General features: G+C 37.5%; 1 protein-coding gene across 4 annotated transcripts in view; it reads left to right on the top strand.

Annotated features, from left to right (window-relative positions):
* The window catches only part of SMPX (small muscle protein X-linked), a 728,027-nt gene that overhangs the window by 161,984 nt on the left and 543,653 nt on the right, over positions 1–22,390 (top strand). The gene's annotated exons all lie outside the window — the stretch shown is intronic.

Raw genomic sequence — 22,390 nt, 5'->3', positions numbered from 1 at the left:
TTACCATCACAAGCAGCATTAGGCTGAAGTTGCCAGATGTGGCTCTTTTAGTTGCGATGCAAGGATCTGCTTGCATAGTGGTGATTAGCCAGCTGGAACTTCCTCTACTTCCCCTAGGATGGACAAGTGGACATAGATGGTTCACTTCCATTTCTACTGCCCAACTATTTTAGCAGCTGAGATGTTAATTGAACTTAGGTCATCTGGATCTTAGGGCTTTTTCCTCTAAATCAGACTACCAGTCCTTAGAAAAATGTTTTTAAAAACCTTATTAAGTTTAAAAAAGTTTTAAACTTAATGAAATAATTTATTAACTTAGGACAGATATTTATGATTATCCTGATTAGAAAATGAAAGTTAAACTGTAGAAGATATATAGGATTAAGAGTGGGTCAACAATCCTAACTGGTTTATTATGTGTTTGGTACATGGATATCAGGAAGTTCACTTTGAGCCACACTGAGAATGCATAATAATGGGTTATGATCAGAAACCTGATCTTAATTCTTTGTTGTGCATGAAGCTTTATCTGCTCCATGTACTACAAGATACAGGAAAAGAAAAAGTTAAGTGTTTTGCCAGCCTTGAAAGCCGTAGAGCACTTAGTAAGTGCTGGCAGAAAGATAGCGTAAAACATTTGCTGATGTTACAGAAAGGCATACATTACCAGCACAGACAGCAGGCAAAAAGAAATCTGTTTTAAATTCTGACGCTATTGTTTGCTGGTCAGTGCTGGCAGATTTAACTGTCTAGTACAATACCTGGTTTAAACAAGTTAAGCAGAGTGTGTGTAACAATTTGTTAATATTGGGGCTTGTAGTATAGAAGTGCTTAACTGATATGTCTTTTTTCAGATATTGGAGCATAATCACCACAGACCATGCACTACATATCTTCCCAATATTTTTCCTGGAGTAAAAATAGAGACATTTTTAACTTGGGTATATATGTTTTTTTTTCTGATACAAATGGTGACTCAGGCTGCCCCAGTGGTGCATGCATTATGGCTAAGTGCTTATACTGTGATGAAAAATTGTATGTGGGATAAGAAATGCAACAGATACTGTGAATGCAGTCAGGTCATCTTTATTTATGGCAGATGTCAAAGTTGCCTGATTAGCAAAATGTTGCAAAAGAAACTGAGAAAGCAAATAAAATACATTTAAAAAGAGCTGTTAGAACATTCTTAGGGAGTCATTTGAAAGAGATACCACTTTGAAGAAAGCCTGTATGAACAGTACACTCTTAAAATAGTGTTCTTTCAAAATAATGTTTAGTGAAGAAAAACATATACAATTTCATTTGCAGTTTTCACTCTTCATGTGTTGGTTACTGCATCTATGATAATTCTTCTGAGTAATATAAGACATAACTAGTTGTTAAACTTCTGCATCTGTGACAGCAGTTTATGATATATAGCCAAATGAAAAAAAATACAGAACTTCATTAGATTCAGATGCGAGCATCTGGTTTTGGCTGGACACTCATCTCCAATTAAAGATGCAGACTATATCAAATGTGAAAGGAAGTCTAATACAGACATCTCAAAGTTGTGGCTCATGGGCTATATGCAGCCTGCATACATGTAATGTATGGTCTGTGCAAGCACCGGCCTTCCAGTGGATACGTTTTTAATAGTAGGCATTTCTCATGCTTTTTTTGATGACCACTGCCAATTTTGCCCTCTCATTGGTTCATCTTTAGGGTCACATTGAACCAATGGTAGACTAGCTTTCTAGATACATAATCTGTAGGAGGAGACAATTGCTGGTACTACTGACATTTATTCCACTGCAGCCAGGAATCAGCACTGATAAAAAAAAAATGAAATGCAGATTTTCCTGGAAGCCTGCTACACAATGATACTGATGAGGTCTAACAATTTAGGTCCATTAAATTCTTCCTTATTTATTCAATAGCAAACCACAGCAAGATAGTAAAACAGGCAGAGTTAATTATATATATATATATATTTTGTCAGCATGTCAGTTGATAGTTCTAGAATTAAAAATATACTTACCAGCAACTGGAAAATCAATATAGATAATGAACAGTTATATAAATTTGTCAGACAGACACCAAGATTTGTTTTAAAAAGAAGTTACAATGTCATAGATTTAATAGAATTTGATAGACTTGACAGCAGCAATGGGAAAGTCATAAAAGGTACTTTTAGATGTGAATCTTGCAAATGATGCAGGCTCATAAAAGAATGTACATGTTTAAATTAGGTAGGTCTTAACAGAACCTATGGGGCAAGATCGCACTAGATGTATGATTCTGTTGGGTTAGTTTACATTGCAGTGTGTTTAACCTGTGATAGTTTCTATGTAGGAAAACCACTAGAAAAATGTCCAAATGTATCAATGAACACACATATGCACTGAATAAAAAAGTCAACATTAATGCTTTGTATAAACATTTGGTTTAGTGCCACACTTTTAATAGGTTCATGTGCCAAAAGATATTAGAGGTGGAGATTTTGATAATACTTTAAAAAGAAAAAAAGTTATACTGACAAGAACCTTTAAATAAAAACTGTGCACCAGGTTTGAATATAAAATATAAAATGTGAAGCTTGATCTTTTAGATTTTATTTTATTATTTTGAATGTGTTAACTTGGGGTAGAGCACTGATCCCATTGGATCTGTTTCAATCTCAGCCTTGGGAAAACACAATGATTACACAATAGTTAGATGACATTATATACAGAATGAATGACAAAATGTATATATATATATATATATATATATATATATATATATACATATACAAAGTGAATATCAGAGTTGGCTTGATGGAATAAAGGCAATAGATGAATGACATTATGTACAGGGTGAGTGAAAAAACACAATAAAAACATGCATTGTATATAGAGTGGAAATCGGAGTTGGCATGGTGAAAGAATCGCAATCAGAAATAGAGTCAGAGCAAGGTATGGAAGAAGAGAATGAAGAGTTTAAGTTATAAGTCCACAGAGATTTAGCAGTTGCATTTTCCTAGAGTCTTGAAATGTGCTTTTATTTGTGAACCAAAATGCAGTTAGAGGAATGATTTTTAAGAAAAGAAAGGAGACAATTGTGACGAGGTTCACCTGCCAATTTGATTAACAATATATATTTATGTTTATTTTTATGTCCATTTTTAGTTTTTCGGATTTGGTATACATGTCATTTGATAATATTTTTTGAAGTAATAATTAAGTATAAATATGTATTTTTTACATTATGACACGTACACCCAATTTTTAACAGATGTATTTGAGGTATACACACCTACATAAACATACTCCTGATAAGTACATAAGAAACTTTTTGAGTTTTAATTAAATGAGTTATCTAAGATGATGCATTCATTGTGTGATTTTTTTTAACAGTCACATGATCTTTTTTTGTTATATAAGAATATTGAGGTCACAGTCTGGTTTTGCTCTGAGGATGTCTTTACTAATAAGAGAAAAATGCTTAATTGTTTAAAGTTGCCTGTGCTTTTAAAATTTGATGTTCTTTATGTTTGTTTTTTAGAGTCATTTTTCACCAATAGCCACATTAGGATTTTTTTACTGGTATTTATTTCATACCACCTGATGTGTATATTTTGTATATTGTCACTGTTATTTACTGCATCATATGGTTCCATGCTTTCTGTATTACTTCCTGTTGCTGCTATGGACTTAGACCATGTCTGAAAAGGGTCTGCTGAACAGTCCATTTACACAGTTATACACTGAAATAAACAAATACATAAATAAATACATACATACATACATAAACTTCCAACAGAATATTGATTATCATTATTTTTCTTTCAACATAGAAATGACACATTTAGGTTAGAAATTGTTCTGGCTGCAAACTTTCATTTAAATATATAAGGGTAAAGAGACTGAAGGTGTAGCTGAAGCATTCCCAGGAAGTTATTTTAAAATGATGGCTGGGATTTATTATAGATGCAAAACTTGCCTAGGCTGGAGTTGTGAGGAAATGTATTCCCAACTGTCCAAGTTTAATATTGAGGTGAAGCTTAAGGAATCAAAAATACAGGCCAGAAAAAAAAAAGAATAATTATTGGCAGGTATAATAGCTATTATTTCATGCCATGATATTTAGTTTTGCAATATTGGCTGATTTTAGTTTTGTGACATGAGTTTAGTTTTGTTATGTACTAAGTATGTACAATCACATATGTAACAGTGCTTGAATATAATAATGCTTGGTGTAGAATAGGACACTATTCATTAAAAAAAGAGGCTATAACTAATCTCCCACTGCCATGGGTCAGCTAAGACTCATGTTTTTTTTTGTATGTGGGAAAAGGATCTTGTTCAATGTTAATCAGACTACCTGATTAAGTGTTATGTGATGTGAGTGAATAACTAATATCTGACTTACGCCTAATTAACCTTTTGGAATTAAGAATCAAAAAGAAAAAATATATAAAATCTTTCTTGCCTTGAACATAAAACTTAGTAGCCCATAAAATACTCCATCAACCTGATAACACCCATGCCCTGAAAATTATTCTCACCTCTCATAGTGCCCCCGGCCATTATGCTCAGCTGATAAACTAATGCTACTGACCCAAAAATCCAACAACTCTGCAGGCAATGCTATATTTGACAACTCAACCGGTATAATCTGAAATCTACTCCCTACTACCATTACCAAGGAAACCTCACTTACCCTATTTAAAAGAGAACTCAAAAAATACCTCACATCTCATTGGCTGTGCTCTTGTTCTAAACCTAACAACTTTACTAATACATGTCTTGCCACCCAGCCTACTGTTTAGCCAAGTATCTATGCCTCATCGCATTTGAATGTCTAAGTATTGTGGATTATGAGATCTGATTGTATTCTATGTTCACATTTTCTGATACATCTTTGCCAATCAGATGTAAGTCTGCACATTGTGTATATTGATATCTGCCTGTATTCTATGCCTATAATTTTCTAAACATGTCTGCCTGAGTTTATCACTCAGTGAAGTATGTACTCTCTTTTTTGGTATGCGGAGCTTTTCTACCTCGGCCTCCACTGAAAATGGACATATATCCAGACGGACTATCCCGGTCAACAAATGTAAATTAAATAAATACAAATAAATAAATAAATAGTATTATTTATGAACCTGAACTGGAATAAAAAATAGAGAAGTTTAAGAAATACCTTAAGATGATATATCTATCTCAGTTGCCATAGTATGAAAGCAAAGTATTACCTAATTATGCAGAATGGTTACAAGTTCCCTTTATTAGCCTCTTTGTTCATGAAAGACAAGTAATCATCCTTGATTCATTCCATTAGGCAGAATGGTAAACTCTATAACATTTCCTTGAATATCATTAATATATTTGAAAAAATGTTATTGAAATTTATATGGCATTGATGTTTGTTGATAGTGAGTTAGAGGAATGTGTGAATTATTTGAGCTTCCAAGTACTTCAGAAGAAAATTATGATCTTTTATCTGTGTCCATTAAAGAATTTGAGATAAAATTATCTATACATAATGTTAAATGGGGCAAATCACCAGGACCTGCCAGATATATCTCTGAAGTGTATATATGCTTTTCAGAACAAATTACAAAAAGCATTTTAATTATACTTAATTATTTTAGCAAAGAAGAAGTTTCACACCCTTATATAAATCATGCTCAAACAAATCTGATCCCCAAAAGCAAAACAAACAGTTCTGATATTTCAAACTATCATCCAGTTGCCTTAATAAATATTGAAATTAAGCTCTGGGCTGTGATATTTGTGCATTGACTGAAAAAAGTAATTTCATACTCAGTATCCTCATGTCTGTTAGGTTTCATTTTCACTCATCAGATCCCACATAAAATTATAACTCTGGAAATGTTACAACAATTATGAGACAATTATAATGCAATAATTTTTGCTGTGGTTATTGATGCAGCCAAAGCTTTTGGTTAAGTTAATTTAAAATTTCTCTTTGCTACTTGGAATAGATTTGGACCACCCAATAATTTATTAGATACAATCAAACTCTATATACCAACCCTACTACCCAGTTACATATAGATAGGACATACACAGACCCTATTTGAATCAAACATTAAGTATGATAAAGATGCTCAATTTCCTTGTAGCTTTTTAATGTGCATATAGAGACATTATTTATTTTGTTATCCCCCCCACAAAAAAGGTGTCCCTAATCCTTTCAATATTCAAATCCCACTAATGGCATTTGGCAATGATGTTAAAATTTATCTCACTTGCCCAAATATTGATATTCCTGAGATTTTTGTTTGCCATTAATAACTTTTATACATTTATAAACTATAAACAAAAATCTTCTCTCTTTCCCATTCTGATCAATAGATCTTATACCATTGAGTGGACCAGTATGCAAAGCCTGAAATTGTCCCAATCAATGAAATACTTAGAAATTATTTTTTTGATTGCTAGTTCTTCTAACTTTTTAGCCAATTGTTAAAATACATAGCAGAATGTTATTTTAGGTATTAAAGATGGGCTTCTATTAAATTCTCTTTTTAAATCTAATATTGCATTATAAAAATGAATATCTTTCCTCTGCTTCTTTTTCATTTTATGTTCTCTATATATAATATTCTTAAAGACTTTTTCTTACAAAAATGAAAACTAACCTAATTAAATTTATCTGGTACCATAAAAGCATATAATTATCTCATTATACATTTATTTGCCCCTGTGATCAATGTGGTATGCTTATTATTTTCTTAGTAATACATCTAGACAGATCAGAGCAAATACGCTCTCAAAAAGAAGATCTAGTCTCAAATTGGCTTCATATCTGGTATAAAATCAATTAGTCTTATGACTATAATTCTTCAGTTCATCCCTTTTTAAAAATGTCTGATATTTAGAAGCTAATAATTTATCCTATTACTAAAACTCAGTTCAACACTTTCAAAATTCCATGAAACAATTAAATCTTTAGCAAATAGCAGATTTTTAACCATTTCATAATAATCATATTCTTCTATAAATAATTTGATAATTAATTTTCCCCCATTTCCTTGGATGATAACATTTTCTGGTATGGGATCTTTTGCAATATTAATCAGTGTCTATATCACAAATTTAAATTTGCTAAAAACTACTTTTCTATATTACCACATATGATAAAGGATACATTTGATGTCCCAGTGATAAATCTAGAAAAGACTAATTTATTTAAAAAAAACTTTGTTCTGGCCTTAACATGCCTAGGCCTTTATACTTGTCTTATGAAGTATACATTAAATTATAATTTGAATAGACTTATCAATATGCTGCATATTGGACTAATCAAAAAGATAACCATATTAATGAATATATGAACTATATCACTGAACATTAAATTTATCCCTTTTTATCCATTTTTAAAAACTATTTTACACTCAATTCATGATTCTAAACAATGCTTACATGACCCCCTTAAAATTGTGACATTTTAATCTCCCTTAATGTGTATTGTTGGCCAGCATTTTAAAACTAAAGGCATTGTCCAGATAACAGTAATAAAATTAACTTAGAATAATGGTACTATACCTTTCTATTGTATATTATTTATTTGGGAATTTTACCTAATAGCTTAATAGTTTCTTTTTGGGTTTAAGGATGTAGCGCTGTTACTAATGTAGTATACCCACAGGTGTAGCTGAAGTAGATATGGGTTCCTTCCTACCTGACTCTGGTGACACCCCTATTAGGCCCAACACACCAAGGTGGCAAGAATGACAGATTTTTATTCTAGGTGACACATCTAGTTTAAAAGGCAATAGCACATCCACAAACAAATTGTTTCAACACCAGTTAGCAATAAGGCAAGGTGAGATATGCATGCAGTGAAACCATACATCCACCCTCTTCCCCAGAACTCAACAGAAAAGGTCTTGACATTCAAACACGCACAAAGAAGGCAATATCACTGAGCAGTAAAGCTTTATAATGCAGCAATACAAACTCAGGAGAAAAATGCAATGTCATTAGGCAATAAAATAGTTATGATACAGCAATACAGATATGAGAAAATGCAATGTCATTGAGCAGCAACATTCTTGAAGGCAACAGTACTAACACAAGCAAAATGCAATGTCATTGAACAATGAAGATTTATAATGCAACAATACAAATATCAGAAAATGCAATGTCAATGAGCAATACTAACACCCTCAACCCCCTTGATCAATTCTAAAAAGATCAAATATGAAATACTCTATTCTACCCTGTTCACTGGACAGTGACTACTTATTGTCTTGCTGCTGGCATGATGGGGCCCAAGTTGTAGTTCATATGGATCCCAATTATTTGTAATCCACAAAGCATTTGGGGGGGATCCCCAATCTTATAAAAATATAAAATGACGGCCAAAGCCTCTCACCACTCTGTCCAGAATATCCTAGTGACCAGACACCGTGGTTCCTCTGATGAGAAAAGTAGAAAAATCACCTGCCAGGACTCTGATAATCATCTATGGCTTCTCTGTTGTAGGCCCATAGGAACTCCTTTCTTGCTGAATCATATGCAGGCATAGAACTACTGGTTTCAGACTTCTCTCCTGATTCCACAGAATACCATAATCCAGGATTTCAGCAAAAGACAGACACAATCTTCCGCTTCACTTCCCTGTCCCCAAAGCACTAGAAAGAAAATCCAGTCATGCTGCAAGGCTCTTTTTCCCTTCCACTCCCTGTTTCAGTCTTCCCTTCTTCAGCTAGTGTTCCAGTCTCGTCTTTCACTTTTGAAATTGTCTTTTATATTCCCAAAAAGAGCTCCACCTTGTGGTGTAAAGGAAAAACTACAATCTATTACTTCTACAATGAAATACAGTAGGAGCTACACTCTCCCCCCACTTGAAAATCTTGGGTCCCCCCAAGTCAAAGGTAGATTAGCAGCAAAATATTTACAAGCACTAATGCACCTTCAACTGAACAATATTTTTGCATTCAAAAGGTACATTCCACCAAGGGTAATCAGCCTTATCCGTAACTTGGGAAGGGGTGTCACCACTGGAGTAGGAGGTATAGGGATCATGGGCACAGACTCTATGATGAGCTGTGGTCACAGGTTCCTGTGTACTATGTCTCAAACTGTTATATGTAAGTCTCTGTGGGGGCCGAATCAGTCTCTGCAGTTTTGGTTCGGAAGAGACAGCTAAGGGATTTTGCTTGGAAGATTTGTCACCCACATCACACTCAATATCCAGTTCTTCAGTAGGCATATTGTCTACTTCTAAGATCTCCTCTTGTATAACTTCACTTTCATTTTCCATAACGGCATGACTGTCCTCAGCACTATTTTTTGAAGTTTGCATAGCAGGGCCTCCATCAGTATCAGGTTCTGTAAGAGGCACAGAAACATTACTTAGTCTGTTGTTAGGTCTGGGCTGCTCAGAATGACAAGGAATGCATTTACATTGAGATTACAGCCCACGGGGTCTTGAACATCCTCATAAAACAACTCACTGAAACCCCAGTCATCATCACTGTCCTCCTCTCCTTCAGCAAGAGGGAGCATAGGTGAACATTGGAGGGGATAATTACTCTCCACCTTAGCCTTCTGGATCGCCTTGAGTTAGGCTTCCGCTGACCTATTCTGGGTTTCGGATTCATGAATCTCACTGATTTTGCCAAAGGCATTAAGTTGTTGCGGTGCTAGGTTTTAATGGGTCCTTCTTTCCCCTCAGGGCAAACTTGGTAGACAGGGATATTAGGTAGCTGAGAACAAATTATGTAAATCTCAGATCCCCAGTGGTCAGCTAGTTTATGCTTTCCCTGTAGTCCCAAATTTCTCAGAAGAACTCTGTCGCCTGGCTGCAAGTCATGCATCTTTACTTTTTTGTCATAATGAGCCTTGTTTCGCTGATATCTTTGTCCTAATGATTTTTCATTTAAGCTCATAAGCCTGTCTGAGGTTCTTCTTGAGTCTCTCCACATAACTGCCATGCGATCGCACTGGTGTATCATCAGCTGTGACTCCAAAGGTGATGTCAACAAGAACAAGAACTTCTCTTCCAAGCACTAGGAAGTAAGGCAAGAATCCTGTAGCATCATTTTTAGTACTCTTGTAAGCATGCACCACTGTGGCTACATGTCTACTCCATTGACTCTTCTTCTCAGCAGATAGTGTCCCCAATATGTCTAGTAAAGTTTGGTTGAAAAATTCAGGCTGAGGATCCCCTTGAGGATGATAAGGAGTGGTGCGGCTTTTTTGGACTCCCAACAGGGTAAGTAGTTCATGCACAAGCTTGCTCTCAAAATCATGTCCTTGATCGGAAGGTATCCTTTTTCGCAGGCCATAGTGTACAAAGAATTTCTCAACTAGTAGTTTTGCCACTGTAATAACTTTCTGATCGTGAGTGGGAAATGCTTGAGCGTATCTGGTATAGTGATCTGTCACCACCAGCACATTACTGATCCTGCCTTCATCCGGTTCAATACACAGAAAATCTATACAGACCAGTTCCATGGGCCCACTACTTTCCATTTGACCCAATGAGGCAGCTCTGGTTGGCAGAGTCTTTCTCTGAATGCAACGAAGACAAGTACAACAATAATCCTCAACATCTTGCTTCCTGCATGGCCAGTAGAACCTGTCTCGTACCAGACCCATAGTTCTGTCATAACCAAGATGACCATGTTCATCATGCAATGACTGGAGTACTACTTCTCTATACTTCTGGGGAAGCAACAATTGCCATTTTTCACTGCCGAGTGCACTTGAAGATCTCCTATACAGTAGTCCATTCTGTGTCTGGAGTCTGTCCCATTCTTTGGCCAAAAGTCTTGCCAGAGGATAAATATCCATGTGAAGCATATTAACTTGTCTCTTCTCTAAAGCAGCTACCACCAGCTGACCTAAGGGGTCTTCTCTTTGATCTCTTCTGAGGTCACTGTTACTCAAAGCTGGTAGAGATGAAGCCTGTAAAGTGACCAGATTACAGTAAGCTTGAGGGTATGCTTGCTGCAGACAGACCCAACTTCTGGGCCCAACATTCAGTGTGCTGATAGCAGGTTGCAATTTGACAAATAGCTCCCACCCCTGGTGCTGGAATTTCCAGCCATTCATCGTCGGGGTGTAAATCTCCCTGAGGTCTTCTGGATAGACCATCAGCATCTCCATTTCCGTGTCCTGGGCGATATTTCAAACTGAAATTACAGTTGCATAGAGCTGCCATCCATCTGTGGCCAGTAGCATCTAGCTTTGCAGTGGTCTGGATGTATGTCAGAGGATTGTTGTCAGTCTGCACTTCAAATTCAGCCCCATAGAGATAGTCATGCAGCTTGTCCACTACTGCCCACTTTAAGGCAAGGAATTCCAACTTGTGTGCAGGGTAGTTTCTTTCTTTGGGGGATAAACTCAGACTGATAAAAGCCACAAGTCTCAGCTTCTTGTCATACTCCTGGTAAAGGACTCCTCCTAAGCCATCCCTGCTAGCATCCACATGTAAAGTGTATGGCATTGTTGAGTCAGCATATGCCAGCATGGTCTATATTAGAACACCGAACATTCAAAATGTTGAGTGTTCTAATATCGAACCCTAGCAATCGCAAATACAAAACATCGAACATTCAGAACAGTGAATTTTTTCCTAGGGAAAAAATTTGCTGTTCCAAAACACATACACACAACACAAGCACACCAAACAAACAGCAATCCACACACATACACCTAAACTCTTACACCTAACCCTACACTAAACTATACATACACCACTAACTATCCACTTACCTTAACCCAAACCCTAACCCTAAGGTCCATCACTATCGCACAGTCACCTCACCCGCTCTCTAATCCTAACTCACCTAACCCGCCCTAACCCTCACGTCCACACAATCGCACACTTACTTGAACCCGACCCGTAACTTTCCACCAGAGCGCTGAAAATACCAAAGCAACAGAAACGGACAACTGAATTCTTTCCCTAGGAAAATAATCAGTTTTCTGTTTCTTCGATATTTTCAGCATTTGCTGAAAACGGGTCGATATTAGAACACTCAACATTTTGAATGTTCGGTGTTCTAATATAGACCCTGCCAGCACAGGGACATGTGTAAGGCAATACTTAAGCTGTTCAAATGACTCTTCGCACTCAGGCGCCCAACAACTCTCGATGAGTTCTTTAGAACCTCTCGGTCCCTTAGGTTTTTTCACAAGGATATCTTCATCTGTTTCATCTGCTTTTTCATCATTTCAGAGCAAATGGTTGAGGGGGTCTTGCTATCTTTGAAAATCCTTCCACAAACCTTCTATAGTAACTGCATAACCCCAGGAAAGATCACAGTTCTGTGATAGTTTTGGGTCTGGGCCAAGATGTCATTGCTTCAACTTTGCTGGGATCTGTGGATATTCCATTTGCAGACACTACATGTCCCACATATGTCACTGAAGGTTGGAAGAATTTACATTTGTCCAATGGCAACTTCAGGCCTTCCTTCTCAGTCCTGTCCAATACCTTCATCAGTCTTTCTTCGTGCTCCTCTAGGGTCCTCACAAAAACAATGATGTCATACAGGTAGACTAAGACTTTCAAGAGATGCATGTCTCCAACTGTTCTTTCCATGAATGCCTGGAAAGTTGCCGGTGCATTTAATAAACCTTGAGGTAGGCAATCAAACTCAAAAAATCCCAGAGGGGTGATGAAGGCAGTCTTCTCTTTATCTTCTGGGTGCATAGGGATTTGATAGTATCCACTCCTTAAGTTTAGCACACTGAACCACATACTGTACACCTGGCAATTTAGAGCATCTTCAATCCGGTGGGTTGTATACTGGTCTGGAATTGTTCGCTGATTTAGAGAATGATAGTCAACACACATGCAAATTGACCCATTCTTTTTCCTGACAATGACAATGACAGAGGCACATGGACTTCTTGATTCTTGAATTATCCCTGTGGCTTTTAGTTCTTCCAAATGCTTCTTAAGTCCTCCAGGTCTCCTGGAGCTTCTCCTCTGGAACCTTCCCTGAAAGGCCGGTCCTCTTTTACTCATATTCGGTGTTCTGCACTTTTTGCACAACCCACATCCAGTTCACTAGTAGAAAAACAGTTTTTCTTTTTCATTAATAGCTCTTTAACCGTGGTTCACCACTCAGGGGGCAAGAGACCACCTCCTATATCAATATCTTCCAGCTTTAGCTCATTGGCCCTGCTCTCATTCCTTGTCAACACAGAAGCAGGTAGGGGAGTGGCAGCATAAACATTTCCCAAATGCACTTGTGAACGTTAGACAATGGGAGTACTTCCTTTATTCTTTAACTCCACAGGCAAAGTGTCATAAGGATGCTTTAACTTGTCCACAGGCCAAACTTCTGGGAATAGTTCTAGCCCCAGTGGCAAATCACTTTCTAGATCCATTTCCATCATGAGATGAGAGGAAACTGTTTGTCCACACATCCTCACTTTGGCTCTCAAGCAGGTGACCTGACCAGGATGAATTAGATGCTCTTTAAATCCAGAACAAAAAAAACAGCAATAATGGATGGTGAACAGTCCCAAAATTTAATGGAACCTAAACATCAGAAAAATCCATACCGGTTTCGGCTTCACATAGCCTTCTTCAGTGGATAACAAACACTCACAAAATTCTCACTACCCAGTATATATATATATATATATATATATATATATATATATATATATCTAGGTCAATGACATCAGAACCAATGAAAACACATAATTAATTAATGATTACATTTGGTCATTAAGACCAGGTGGGAACAGAGCTCCAAGCTTAATAATCCATTTCTTTTCTTTATAGTTCAGCATCTCATGCCAATTCCGTTTATCTTTACAAATACCACTAATGTGATCAATAATTACAAACTTGTAAGAAGCTGTCGTGTGTTTTAGACTATGTTTAAATAGAGCATTAGTTGGGCGTTTGTTCTTAATATCACTAAGATATTCACAAATTCTTAGGCAAAACGCCCTAGAAGTCTGCCCCACATAAAAAGCAGAACAGGTACAGGTCACCAAATATATGACCCATTCTGTACTGCAATTAGCCCAAAACTTAATACCAAAAATCATAGAAGTGTTTTTGCTAGTAAATTCACATGTTTTAGAAACACGGACACAAAAGGAACAATGACCACATGGGATACATCCCCAAACTGGTCTGTAAGGGATAACTGAACAGGGGCTATAGACTCAGAAAAAGATTTCTTATAATGACCAAGCCTAGAACCTATAGTCCGTCCCCTTTTAAACGAAAAGGAACATCTATCCCTAAGAAAGGGGGCCAGTCTTTCCTCAGCCATTAGAACATTCCAATGCCTGTTAATGATATTCATGAAACCCTTTGAATTCCGTCCATATGTGGTGACCAGCCTAATAGGTTGTTTATCCACATCCAACTTTCTATCCTTATAACACAATAAATCTTTTCGATTTAAATTCGATACCCACCTCTTGGCCAAATTCACAGTCCCTGGACGATAACCTCTCTTTATAAATCTATGGGCAAGGTCATCTCGAGTATTTATATATGACTGTTGGTTCGAGCAGATCCTCCTGGCCCTTAGGAATTGGGATTTAGGTATGTTCTGGATGATATGTTGGGGGTGGAAGCTGGAGGCATGTAGTAGGGAATTATATTCGGGAAATTTTCTGAAAATTGTAGTCGATAAAGTATTATCCATATTCCTGTTGACTTCCACATTCAGGAAAACAATCCTAGAACTATGGAAAGTCAGCTTGAAATCTATTCCCCATACATTACCATTAAGATAATCTAAGAACTCCTTCAAATAGAGTTCATCAGCCTTCCACACCAACCAACAATCATCCAGATTCCGTTCTGGATTTTTGGAGCTTTTGGCCGGGCAAGGGTTCTACTTGCATCTGTATTTTTGTACTTTTTTAGATGCTCTTTCCCAGACAGGGTCCACACATGACCAATTTCATCTTTCTTACTATCCTTCTCCCTTTGAAGGGCACAGAAAACTGATCTCAGGAGAGGATGTAGTGTTGGGTGTTCCTGAGTCAACTGAGGCATTAGCATTCTTCTGACGAGGTCAGTATTTGTCCCCACTAAAATAGATGCTGAATCCTTTCCTTTTGGCCTGGGGCACATAACAGTGAGTGTTTCAAAAACTTCTGTTGACCCAACAACTGAAGTGGAAAATTCTAACTTGAGTGAGACATAACCATCATAAGGGAACTTCGTGTCACTTAGCCCCCAGATCTCCAAATCTTCTAACTTTTCAAGTGGCAAATGCTTTAAGTATTTTTAGTAGAAGTCTCTGTATAGAATGGTGATTTGTGCACCAGTATCCAACAGTGCTTTACTATACACTCCTTCTATTTTTACTGACACGACAGGGGACGGCCCATTAGGCCATCAGATAGTTTCTTTTTCCACTGCTGTTCAGCTGTACGGCAGTCAGCATGTGGTTGAGGTACCACCGGTTGACTTTGCCATTTTAACGGATGAGACTCTTACTTAGTAATGCTTTGCGGTCTCAGATGTTGAGATTTTGGCTGAGATGGCTTTCCACTTCAGTTGTTCACCTCAGATGAGCTAGAAGTGTACATAGTAGGTAGTTTCTCTCCCCTATTACAAGGGTTTGTGTGGAAAGAATATCCAGGATGCTGTCTCTTGATATTAGATTTTATGGAACTCTTTGTAACTGAGCATTTAGCTGGCTCCTTCACTGAGGCCCTTTGAAGTTTCCCTGCATTGCACTAGCCAATAATAGTTTGTTCACTTTTTTCAAGTTCTCTGCATTAGGATACTGTCGCTTTATATGCCCTGCATCCCCACAGCGAAAACAAAACCCAGTAGGAACTCTGAACATTGGCTGGTTTGCTTCTTCCCTGAGTCCTTTTGTTGAGGTTATAGCTGATGTATTTCTCCCTTCAGCTAAAGTTACCACGGCTTTCTACAATTCTGCAACTGTCTTGGTGACTCGAGCTATGGTGTCGGTCAGGGAAGACACCTGCATCTGCAACTGTGACACCTCTACATTAGGGACACTCTGGGCCAATACTCCTGTTTGAGTAGTGAGCATAGCTATAGGCTCTTGCTGGTATTCACTCACTGTTTTAGTTGCTGTTGAACACTGAGATTTGGCTTCCAACAGGGCTTCCTCTTCCCTCACCTCTTTAACCAGCTGAGAATAAGTTAGAGTCTCTTCCCTATTTCTCATCCTCATTTTTCACACAATGGGGTCCGTAGCTTGAGCTCCCTGTAAAATTTGTCCGATCCATACTTGGTCAGCTACTTTCAGATCCACCCCCTTCTTTAGGATGATCTGGTGAAGCATTTTATTTAATCACTTAATGTAATCTCACCAACCTCTTGGTATGTATGTTCACATTGATACAGTAGGTCAGGAGCCCTCTCAGTCCTTCCAAACACATCCTGCAGTACTCCTAAATAGTCCATGGCCATGCAATTTTGCTTACCCATCCTTAGGTTGCGTATGGTATCCACAGCTAATCCCGTTAGACTTTCAGCTAATCGCTGCTTCTTCTGAGATTTTGGGATATCCCACTCTTCTAGGGCTTGTGAAGCCTGATCCATCCAGAATTTAAAATCTTCCTCTCCCTGAAGTGTGAGTTGTTTGCCAGAAAAGAAACACAATTTGTGGTAGTCAAACCCAGTGAATGGCTGTGTAGGCTTTAAGTATTTTTCTACAATACTTCCCAAAACATTCAAAACTTCAGGCCCTACAGTATTTATGAAATAAACAACTACTTCTCCTTCTTCCTTCAATAATAAAACAACTCTGACCCAAGAAAGCCACCGAATGTGGCAAACAAGAACAAACAGCAAGGCAAGTACCAAACTTCTATTCTCTAGTGCTTCGGTGTCACCACCTTCAAGGAATATCAAACAATAACAAACATTTACACACATTTTTATAACTTACACAATTATTTATGGTCAGTGAAGCTGCAGCTTCTGGTGTAAGGTTCTGACCTACTTGGATAGCTTCCATAGGTAATTTTCTCTGTTGCTGAGGTAGTGCACTTCTCAGGGATTACCACACGCACTGCACTCTCACCTGAAATTTGTATACTTGAAGGTATGTGCTCATACACTAAAGGACTTTTCCATTCTAATAAGGCCAATGTGCTCTGCTCAGTAGGGTCCATAGTGTAGTATAATATAAATCCATGCCCTACAATTGGTAAGGATCCTGTGAATTGAGGTATTTGCATATCAGTCCATGTGACCCCTGGCAATACCAGAAATTAAGCAGTGCTCTGCCTGAACATTGCGCTGTTTGCACCACTTAGTGGCTACTTCTGGGTTCATGTTTCTGCAAGATTTGCTTTCCACATGTACAGGGGAATAGGGTGGAGTCCAAGGCAGGACAGGGAATCCCAGATGAGCCATTAAATGTAGCGCACCTACAGGTGTAGCTGAAGTAGATATGAGTTCCTTCCTACCTGACTCTGGTGACACCCCTATTAGGCCCAACACACCAAGGTGGCAAGAATGACAGATTTTTTTCTAGGTGACACATCTAGTTTAAATGGCAATAGCACATCCACAAACAAATTATTTCAACAGTGCACCAGTTAGCAATAAGGCAAGGTGAGATATGCATGCAATGAAACCATACATCCACCCTCTTCCCCAGAACTCAACAGAAAAGGTCTTGACATTCAAACATGCACAAAGAAGGCAATATCACTGAGCAGTAAAGCTTTATAATGCAGCAATACAAACACAGGAGAAAAATGCAATGTCATTAGGCAATAAAAGAGTTATAATACAGCAATACAGATATGAGAAAATGCAATGTCATTGAGCAGCAACATTATTGAAGGCAACAGTACTAACATGAGCAAAATGTAATGTCTTTGAGCTATGAAGATTTATAATGCAACAATACAAATATGAGAAAATGCAATGTCATTGAGCAGTACTGACACCCTCAACCCTCTTGATCAATTCTAAGAAGACCAACTATGAAACACTCTATTCTACCCTGTTCACTTGTCAGTGACTACATACAGTCTTGCTGCCAGCATGATGGGGCCCAAGTTGTAGCTCATATGAATCCCAGTTATTTGTAATCCACAAAACATTTAGGGGGGGAGAAATCCACAATCTTATAAAAATATAAAATGACAGCCAAAGCCTCTCACCACTCTGTCCAGAATATCCTAGTGACAAGGCACCGTGGTTCCTCTGATGAGAAATGTAGAAAAATCACCTGCCAGAACTCTGGTAACTATCTATGGCTTCTCTGTATTAGGCCCAAATGAACTCCTTTCTTGCTGAATCATATGCAGGCATGGAACTACTGGTTTCACACTTCTCTCCTGATTCCACAAAATACCACCATCCAGGATTTCAGCAAAAGACAAACACAATCTGCCACTTCACTTCCCTGTCCTGAAAGCACTAGAAAGAAAATCCAGTCATGCTGCAAAGCCCTTTTCCCTTCAGCTCCCTGTTTCAGTCTTCCCTCCTTCAGCTAGTGTTCCAGTCTCCTCTTTCACTTTTGAAATTGTCTTTTATATTCCTGAAAAGAGCTCCACTTTGTGGTGTAAAGAAAAACTACAGTCTATTACTTCTACAATGAAATGCAGTGGGCGCTATACTAATATATTGGTTTTAGACAACAATCCTATTTTTTAGCAATTTGTAGCAAATACTTAAGAATAAGCTGACATGTATATATACTTTTTATTAAATACTTTGTTTTATACTTATTTAAATTGTCAAATGGTTCTTAAATAGAAATTTTGTTTTTATTAAATTATGGTTTTAAGTTATCTCACTTTAAATGAATACAGCTAGGAGATCATGCGATGTATGGAGGGACATTTAAAACTCCATTTTTCATCATGTAGTATCATTTGAAGAAGTCCTGAAGGTTATGGGAAGAAAGTGCTCATTTATGGATTATTAAAAAAGAATATTTAAGGTTCACACATTGTCTATAAATGTTAGCGGTGCCCATTGTGGAATTTATCCAGTTTTTGTTTGTTTTACTCATTTTGAATGTTTATTAAACAGTTAGGTATATTGTTAGGTTCCATAGAGGACATTTTTTTTATTCTTGGAGAACACCTTCATCACATATTCCTTTATGATGATGGGGTGTCTGTGAAATTTGTGGAAAATGGTCTCTGGATAGTCATATCTATGGTAAAATTTGCACTGAATTTGTTAACTCATATGTTGGCAATAGGCACTTGGTCAGAGTAAGTAGTGACATTTTGAATAAGTTCAGAGTACTGTTGGGTGTTATTTCTTAGATTACTTATGCAGCTAAATAAGGATTTTAGCTGCATGACTTTAAGCTGCATAAATAAGTTTTTAGCAAATTTAGTGATGTTATCCTTGATATGAGGGTCTTTTCATCTGGTGTCAGCTGAGATAATTCTATTTTATACTTAAGACAGAAATGCAACTCATTTGACCTCAAATGCCTCTAGGCCATTCCTGACCCTGGGTCATGGGCAACATGCATGATTTGTCACTTTGTCACCTGCAATCGGGCCAAAGCTAAACATATGTATGATTACTATAGGAATGATCCAGTGACAAAATATCAGCAAATCCCTTTTGAACATTCACATTACAGAAACATTACAAACTTACAAAAGCTCAACCTACTTCCACACTGTAGCTTAGTTAGGCCATGAATAATTTAACATATTTTTTCACATCGTCCCAAACTTCTAAAACTCAGAGCATCCATAATTTAATTTACAGCTCTTAGTTATTTTGTTTAAAGCACTGAAGAAATGAGTGGCACTGTTCTGCTTCCACTTGTTAATGATCTATCAGGAGTTTCAGATGGCTTTCCACTTCACATTTTGTTTTTAAGTCCATTGTGCTAGAATTGTTATAGCACCCTGCTTTCAGAATTTGAATTTTACTGAGTGGCAAGACCCAGAAGACCATTTTTTTAGTTTTTACTTGACTGTGGATATTTTCTTCCTGCTTTACTGCTGTTGCATTCGTTATTCAGCCAGTTGCAGCATGTTTTCCGATTACAGTTTAGATGCTGATTCTCACTGCCATTGCACTGCTATTATAACATCCATTTTTAGTTTCTGACTTTCATTCAGTAGCTACACCTTAGAAAATTACTGTTCTGAAAACTTACTTCCCAAATCAATTGTATTCCAATTTATGCCTGCTGTAATATCACTGCTGACACTTGTTATAGTTCCAGATTATTAGTGCTCTGTCTCTGCACTTACCTAACTGCTAGATCTAGCATAATTGTGTTTTTGGTCCACATTTCTGCAGTTTTTATTACTTTCACTCTTGTTATTGTCTGCAGTGGAAGAGTGGTCTTTCAGTTCTGTATTTCACTTACTATTTGCATGGCTGTGACAGTCCTTCTGGATTATTATTTATGATTTTAATATACAATGGATCTTTATTTTATTTGAATTCAGCCTGGATTCTGGACTGGTCAGTGGCTCCTACTTGGTGAGCCTTTTTCTGTAAGGACCGTATCTCATGCTAGGGCCCAGTCATGTTATTTCTTCCATAAGGTAACCATTTGAAGTGTCAGGACCCATTTGAGTGAGTCCTGAAATGTAGACAATGAATGGCTGAAAAATGGACTTACATATATTAAGTCTGAAATGGCCTTTTCTTATAATATTCCCTTTTCTCTGAGGAATGGTGATCTTGGAATTGGTATATGTAAGTGTGGTGGGGGGTGTAGGGGGCTTCTTCCTGCAAAGAAAGAAGTTGAAATGAGAACAGCTATCTTTGAGATTCATTCTTTTCCTGGGTTTTTGGCTCTTTTTTTCTGGCTTGTTTGCACTCGGCATTTTGAGGGCCAAAATTTCAATAGGGAGCCATTTTATAATAATGACATTTGCTGATGTTTGCTGGTGGTTATAAAATTATTCCTATCAGGGAGCCCTAAGTACAGCCAAAGTGTTCTTGGTTGCTTGCTGTAGTTGCTATATCGCTAACACTATTTAACCAAAAGACACCCAAATACAGATTTCTGCTGAATTGTATGTAGGTTATACTATGGCGTCATATACTTGTGACCTCCTCCTTGTACTTTGCTCCCTTTTCCATCCGAGACTTCCAGTTAACATTTTTTATAGCTGTCACAGAAACCATATACTGAAATGGCACTGAGATGTTGGAGGCCTTTCATCATGGGTCATCATAACAGCATGGTTGTTTCAGTGACGTCTTGCTCTCCAGTTGTACTTGATCAGATTGAAACTATTCAATTTGTGAACTAATTTCATTGGCTTTATGACTCTTTCTTGGTTTTTCAGTCAGTCAGTTTTTTGTCTTTGAGGTAATCAGTGTATTCAGCACTATACCTTTACATTTTCATGGTTCATCCTTAATTATCTTAACTTGCTCAATTAAGTAGGTGGGTTTTCAAGAGTTTATGAGATGCCTATGTATTTGCTCTGTTTTTTTTTTTTTTTTTATTCTGATGAAGTCCCTTTGCAGTACAAAAGCTCTTAATGTAGATTAAGTAAATGTGAGTTTTTTTAAGAGTATTTTCACAGTCCAGTTGCTATGGTTCGGGTTTGGATTCTTTATGTGAATTTTTGTCTTGTTTTATTCCTGGTTAGAAGTTGGATCAAACCATTTCTTGGTCTGATCATTGCCTATTTAAATTTTCAGTGACTTTACTCTTATTATAATCCCCCAATCTTGAAGTGGTGGAATGCTGGAATTTAAATTATGCAATGGTCAGACAATTTGCTCCTGTTTTCCACTGGTTCCTTTTTGCACACAGTGCTGTGGAAGAGACCATTTGCTCCCAGGTGATACTCATGCTGTAAGGTCATCTGTGCACGTGCTTGCACCATCTCATGTATTTCCTGTCCATCTTATTCCTTGTGAACAATAGTCTGATGATGATAGGATGAGGAGGATGACAGTTTGAAAGCTTGAAAGCAAATGGGGGGGGGTGTTTTGCTCTTTCTGATGCAAAGCTGTAGGAAAGGTGGGGTGCAGGTGGTATCAGGTATGTTTGCAAGCTGTTGGAAGTGTGGTTGGCACTGCACCAGAGGTGCCAATCAGTCCCTGCAAGCAGTACTAGGAAGCATTTAAGCAGCTGTTGTGTTCAATCACAGCTGTTTAAATGACACAATCAGTCACTGCTTGTGTGTTAAGAACTGCAGCAAATAGCCAGTATATCTCTCTACTGAAGTTTAATACAGGTGATTGACACAGTTTACCAAAGAGCTATCATGTAGATGCAAAACTGATACGCAATAGATCTTTGCTTATCTTGAAGTCTTTTTTAAGTGTAAATGACAGCCAGGCAGTAAGCTGTAGCATAATAAAACAAAGAGCTGTTATATAAATGCATGTAGCTCCTGCTTTAGGCCACAACTTTAAACTGGGGAGAGGTGCAGTCCAGAGTGTCAGTTAATCTTTGTATACAGCTCTGCCCTGATGCCGCTCAAATGTCAGGATTTTG

This window comes from Protopterus annectens, chromosome 5.part0 (assembly GCF_019279795.1).
Source record: "Protopterus annectens isolate FY-2018-M chromosome 5.part0, PAN1.0, whole genome shotgun sequence".
Taxonomy (NCBI): domain Eukaryota; kingdom Metazoa; phylum Chordata; order Ceratodontiformes; family Protopteridae; genus Protopterus; species Protopterus annectens.
The sequence above is the reverse complement of the archived record's forward strand: the minus strand, read 5'-3'. Positions and strand labels throughout refer to the sequence as shown.